General features: G+C 37.8%; 1 non-coding gene across 1 annotated transcript; it reads left to right on the top strand.

Moving 5' to 3' along the window:
• The first annotated feature begins 4,923 nt into the window (after positions 1–4,923).
• TRNAM-CAU (transfer RNA methionine (anticodon CAU)) lies at positions 4,924–4,995 on the top strand. The gene has a single exon. It is a non-coding gene; the product is annotated as a tRNA-Met (tRNA).
• The last annotated feature ends 2,302 nt before the right edge of the window (positions 4,996–7,297 follow it).

Genomic DNA, 7,297 nt, shown 5'->3' with positions numbered 1-7,297 from the left:
TCTACAGTTCAGTATGTACATGTGTGTGGTCTTAAGATTTAGGTGACTATGTATTGGAATTCACTGGCAGGTGTGGTACATTATCACCGAGCCTGAGTCTCAAAGATCAAGGTCATGGGTTCGAATCTCCAACATTCAGTATGTTTATCCAACGTTATAGTGAAGATCTTGACGATGAATTAGGATTTTGACATTATCTGAAAGGATGGGTCAAAGACCAGTGATTTTAGGAGTTTAGTGAGATAGTATTGAAGTGGAGAGTGTAGTGGCTGAGGCCAAGAACCAGTGGTGTCCAGAGAGTAGTGAAGATAATGACCATTGTCCTGCCCCATTAGGTCAGGTCAAATGGCACTTAGCGAGGTAACGAGTTAGAGTCAAGAACAGAGGCAAGTATTTTGGGAGCAAGTGAGTGAGTGTGTCAGCAGTTATGATGTAAGAGACCAGGTATTAGTGATGGTGATTTAAATGTGAAGGTAAGTAATGTGGCAGTGGACGGTATAACTGAGGTGCATGGAAATGGTGAACAACTTGTGTTGTGTGTGTGTAAAGGACTGGTGATTGGGAATACCTGGTTTGTAAAATGTGATATACACAAATGTACGTATGTAAGTAGGAGAGATGGCCAGCGGGCATTACTGTATTACATGTTAAGTGAAAGACGTGTAAAAGAAAGACTTTTGGATGTAAATGTGCTGAAAGGGGCAGCTGGTGTGATGTTTGATCACCATCTTGTGGAGACGACAGTGAAGATCTGAAGAGGTTTTCGAAAAAGAGGAAACAATGTCGGGGAGAAGAGGTGGCGAGAGGAAGTGAACTTGGAAAAGAGACTTGTGTGAAGAAATACCAAGAGAGATTGAGTGCCACATACACTCTTACTGTGTAAATATCCCTTTCTATGAGATTACGTAAAGATGTTGATGAACAGAGGAGTTGGGATATGACATGAAAAAGTTGGAGAATAAATGAAGGAAAGATTGAGATATACAGATGACTGGCGGGCCGCCATGATGGTTGTCAATCTAGCCAGCTGGGTTATTATTTATAAGTTGTGTTTAGTTGTAGGTCCAAGTTTGTTGTCATGATATAATGTTGACTGCCAGTGAGTACCTGGCTGGCGCGGGTGCCACAAGGCTGGGTCAAGTGTAGTGTAAGTGTGGTCTAGGGATGGTGTGTGTACCACTTGTAGATGATGGGCCGCATCATGACCTGCCCGTTATAACATCTTGACCAACACCTGCTGCTGCTACACTTGCAACTCTCCTTTTCTAAGACCGTTTTTATGCTTCATGTAACTTTGTCTTTTTTAAATTATTCTAAAGCTATATCTACAAAATTATTTTTACTATGTAGTTTCTGTCGTCTTCCAGGCATTGCCCATCTGATACAATAATTGGTGGCAGGTGACAGTTGATATAGAGTGGTTGCGGCCAGCGTGACCATGTGGGGTTTGTAACTGGTTGAGGCCAGCGTGACCACGTGGAGCTTATGACTGTTTGAGGGCAGAGTGACCACGTGGGGCTTGTGACTGGTTGAGGCCAGCATGACTACGTGAGGTTGTGACTGGTTGAGGCCAATGTGACCACGTTGGGCTTGTGACTCATTGAGGCCAGGGTGACCACGTGGTGCTGAGACTGGCTGGGGCCAGCGTGACAACTTGGGGTTGTGACTGGTTGAGGCCAGCGTGACCACGTTGGGCTTGTGACTGGTTGAGGCCAGCATGACTACGTGAGGTTGTGACTGGTTGAGGCCAATGTGACCACGTTGGGCTTGTGACTGGTTGAGGCCAACGTGACCAAGTGGGCCTTAGGACTGATTGAGGGTAGCGTGACCACTTGGGGTCGTGACTGGTTGCGGCAAGCGTGACCACGTTTGGCTTGTGACTCGTTGAGGCCAGCGTGATCACTTGGGGCTGTGACTGGTTGAGGCCAGCGTGACTACGTTGGGCTTGTGACTGGTTGAGGCCAGCGTGACTACGTGAGGTTGTGACTGGTTGAAGCCAATGTGACCACGTTGAGCTTGTTACTGGTTGAGGCCAGCGTGACCACGTGGGGCTGGGGACTGGTTGAGGCTAGTGTGACCACGTGGGCTTTTGACTGGTTGAGGCCAGCGTGACCACGTGGAGTTGTTACTGGTTAAGGCCAGCATGACCACGTGGGGTTGTGACTGGTTGAGGCTAACGTGACCACGTGGGGTTGTGACTGGGGTGTTGATGTGTTGTGGTCGGCGTCCACAAGGTCGTTATCTTAGTATTTCAGGAACGGAGGAAGATCCACAGTGGACGTTTTACAAACACAATGTTGAATCATCACAACTTTTACCGAATCTGATTGAAATCAATGAATGAAATATTTCAAATATGAAAAAATAAGACAAAAGAAAAAGAATGTTTATCAATTCTTTCATTTTTTTACGATTATCTGAAATAATTGCCAGATACTCCAACCTTAGTAACAGTTTCTCTTTGTCTCATGTAGTCATAAAATCCCTACCTGTCTTTACCATGAATGGAAATGATCAATGAATCATTACATTTACTTTGACTCCAATTGGCTCTTCCATTATTTATATATACAATGAAATTTGTTCATAGAAATTAAAGGTCAGAGGAGGATAGATAGTTCTACTTTTACATGACTAATGGTGTTGTTCTTTGACAATATGCTGTACTGACCTAAGTTTATACGTATTACAGTAACGATATGAGAAGTGGATGATATTCCAGGTAAAGGTACAGATTACATCAGTAAACATACCTCTTACATAACTAACCCTGCCTGCCACCTGTGAGAGAAAGAAACTCTCATGATCTTAATGTGTTCATTTGGAAGGATTCTAATGCCTGGTATCAAGGAAATGATATGCATACTGTAATACAGTGATCAATATTGTACGTCATAATGTAAGTGGTGTGTGACTAACTATAGCTGTAATATTACCTGTTCATTCTTGCTACTAACACATGACACCCAGTTGTCTGTTAGTCTTATTACGTACATTAATACACTGTTGTCTTGGCTTTACATCTCTACTAATGATGACACCTAAATCCTTCTCCTGCCTTGATAGTTTTATTTCCACATCTTAAGATGATACTGTAGTTTGCCTGCTATGTGTACACAGTGTAAACATATGTCTACGGTCAATATCACTGGCCATTGTACACTGACGTTGTTCAGCAATGTAGACCCAGGAGAGAACCTTAGACAGCATTACGGTATTTTGTGATGGACGAAAACTTGACTCAATACAAGAAAAATAATTACACCTTTACTGAGTCTGAGAACCTATCATTGATTGTCATAGAATCCAGATGAAAAATGTATATTGCTACCGGATTTCTATAGAAAGTACGTGAGACATTGTATTTAAGCAAATTATCTAATACGATAATGAATAAAATCCCATAACTTTTCTGTAGCACAGGGTACAGAAATGTATGTAACGTGAAACCGGTAGAATTAACATATCTAACATAAAGATTTCTATTTTGCAGATAACATAAATGTTTTACATGTAGAAATCAGTAATATCTTCAACAACCAAAAATAATACCATCAAATTTTATATTACAAGGTTTTCATCCGGCTTTTACTCATTAAAACGATATTGCCTACAGAAAAGTGATGTAGTTATTATCAGTAAAAGGTTTACAAGGTTTTAAACAAGTTATGAGTTTATATTCTTCAAAACTTTAGTTCGATCCTTTATGCACCCTTTGTAAAATAGACCTGTTTATTTTACTGTGATGAACACTAATAAAAAAATTATCCGCGTGTTACTTAGAAATATCATTTATGAATTAAACTAAAGTATTTTTCTGAGAAAATCTATATTGATATAAAGAAACAACAAACAATCAAGTTTGATAAACTAGAGTTCATTAAATGACAAATAAAGAATATGATATGTGAATTTCAACAATTTTATTAACATCACAAAACCAAATACATAACCCAAACAATATAAATCATCAAAAGTTATAAAAAAAGAAGCTCTCTCATGACGTAAGCACTTACAGTATCGGCGGAATCCGGTAACACCTCTTGAATATCATGTGGAAGACAGAGTAGAGTGGCTAGGCTCAGAAGCATGTTCTCCACTTCAACTGACTAATGATATGTTCAGACAACACAAACCACATACATCGATTGTGAGGATGGAATCAGGGATGAAACATCTATAACTAGAAAGGTTAAAGATACAAAGATGTTGAAATACCTTTACCCGGGATCAGTAGCACCTGTGGTAATGGACACACCTTTGTAATGCTTGATCACTTACAACTGATCAACTTTAATACGAAAGTCTTAGGTATTATCCTTCAGGAAAACTTTTTAAAAATATTTATATAACACATATATATGTTAGATATACACTATCTCTAGAATATATCTTTACCCGGGACGTGTAACACTTGTGCGGATAGACACAACTTTGTAATGCATGATCCATTACACGAAATGAACTTCAATAACGAAGAGTTATACAACGCGTTGTTGGAGAACATTAATCAAATACCTAGACAGAATTTTTATGTTAGATAAAAGACATTTCTTGATGGTAAACATAAGAAATGATGATGAAAGATCAGGGACGTAGATGTAGATATTTTGTTCAAAGATAAAATACTCCTGCCTTAAACTAACTCATTGTATTGCATTTTCACTTAGATACCCACATGATAATGCGTTCTGTTCTTTAAAATCAAATTCTTATGTTTCTAACATGTTTTTATTATATCTTATATAATCTTAAGGATTCAGGCTTAAAGATCTTGGTTCTGAACAACCATTATAATGCAACACAATACATATTTATCATAAACTAATAATCTATCACAATAACCATTATGTTTGTACCAGATTCTTTAAGTCCTCAGTCACGTTTGTTAATATATAAGAGATTTTTCCGCCACTGACAAGTGGCTCCGTGGTGTAGTGGTTAGCACATCTGCCTCATAAACAGTTGGTCCGGGTTCGATTCCCGGCGGGGCCTTTGTTTTCAGTATTTTTTTGTGATCGTACATACTCGTAGGTAGGTTCTCTCTCTCTCTCTCTCTCTCTCTCTCTCTCTCTCTCTCTCTCTCTCTCTCTATCAGCCGACAGGCAAGTTGAAGAAATCTGGAATTCATCCTTTAGAAATCTGGTATACGAAGAGAGGCTATAATGATTGGATCTCTTCTCCCTTAAGACACGTTGACTTCGCAGCGACTTAATCCAAGTGTTCAAAATTCTGAGTAAGTTCAATAAAGTAAACCTCGAGCATCTTTTCGAAATACAAGAAAATGCGGTTACCAGGACAAATGGAATAAAACTCAAAGCTAAATAATGTAGTACGGACGTGGGATAAAGTTTCTTTTCCTATAGGTGTGGTTTAACACTGGAATAAGTTACCGTCAGACGTAGTGAATGATAAAACCATAAATACTTTCAAAAGTCGTTTAGAAAAATATCTTATAAAGTCAGGTATACTTTGAGGAAAATGCCAGAAATAAACGGATAAACGACAGCGATAACGGGGTTAATAGAAGGGTAATGTGCAGAATAAAGTTATCTAAATTGTATAGACCATCACTAATGATAGGATTATAATTCTTTGTGTATTTAATGATAGAAGATCCAATGATATTTCTAGTGATAATAGAGCTGGAGTAATCTTCTATTATCAAATACACAAAGAATTATAATCTCAATATCAGTGATGGTCTATACAAATTAGATAACTTTAGTGTTGATAAAATTTGTAAAATGATAAGTTTATGATACGCTCGTTCTCTGTCTTGGTCAATCACATATTTACCAAATGGCGTCCTAGCTACGTCTCTTCCTTGTATATCAACTGACTGTTATATTTCTCTCTTGTGTCTCCCCTGATGGTGTGAGTTTTAAACGAAAGTGCACTCGGGAACTTATCGTGTTTCATTTTCCCCGTTGACTTATCGGAATATCTTGATCACGCTCAAAATTGTGATCCTTTCCAATATATATATATATATATATATATATATATATATATATATATATATATATATATATATATATATATATATATATATATATATATATTTTCCTACGAGTCCATGGGGAAAATGAGACATGAAAAGTTCCCAAGTGCACTTTCGTGTAATAATCACATCATTAGGGGAGACACAAGGGAGGAATATAACAGTCAGTTGATATACATAGAAGAGACGAAGCTAGGACGCCATTTGGTAAACATACATACATATATATATATATATATATATATATATATATATATATATATATATATATATATATATATTTATATATATATTATCCCTGGGGATAGGGGATTAAGAATACTTCCCACGTATTCCCTGCGTGTCGTAGAAGGCGACTAAAAGGGGAGGGAGCGGGGGGGCTGGAAATCCTCCCCTCTCTTTTTTTTTTTTTAATTTTCCAAAAGAAGGAACAGAGGGGGCCAGGTGAGGATATTCCAAAAAAGGCCCAGTCCTCTGTTCTTAACGCTACCTCGCTAACGCGGGAAATGGCGAATAGTTAAAAAAAAAAAATATATATATATATATATATATATATATATATATATATATATATATATATATATATATATATATATATGAAAGGAGGGCAAGGAATGGAGTGAATTGGATCGATGTGGTATACCGGGGTTGACGTGCTGTCAGTGGATTGAATCAGGGCATGTGAAGCGTCTGGGGTAAACCATGGAAAGCTGTGTAGGTATGTATATTTGCGTGTGTGGACGTGTATGTATATACATGTGTATGGGGGTGGGTTGGGCCATTTCTTTCGTCTGTTTCCTTGCGCTACCTCGCAAACGCGGGAGACAGCGACGAAGCAAAAAAAAAAAAAAAATATATAAATATGTGCGTGTGTGGGCATTTGTGTATATACATGTGTATGTGGGTGGGTTGGGTCATTCTTTCATCCGTTTCCTTGTGCTACCTCGCTAACGCGGGAGACAGCAGCAAAGTATAATGATAATGATAATAATAAATGATATACATATATATATATATATATATATATATATATATATATATATATATATATATATACATATATATATTATATATATATATTTATATATATATATATATTTTTTTTTTTTTTTTTTATACTTTGTCGCTGTCTCCCGCGTTTGCGAGGTAGCGCAAGGAAACAGACGAAAGAAATGGCCCAACCCCCCCCATACACATGTATATACATACGTCCACACACGCAAATATACATACCTACACAGCTTTCCATGGTTTACCCCAGACGCTTCACATGCCTTGATTCAATCTACTGAC

Source organism: Panulirus ornatus, chromosome 12, assembly GCF_036320965.1.
Source record: "Panulirus ornatus isolate Po-2019 chromosome 12, ASM3632096v1, whole genome shotgun sequence".
NCBI lineage: Eukaryota > Metazoa > Arthropoda > Malacostraca > Decapoda > Palinuridae > Panulirus > Panulirus ornatus.
This window is presented reverse-complemented; position numbering and strand designations above follow the sequence as displayed.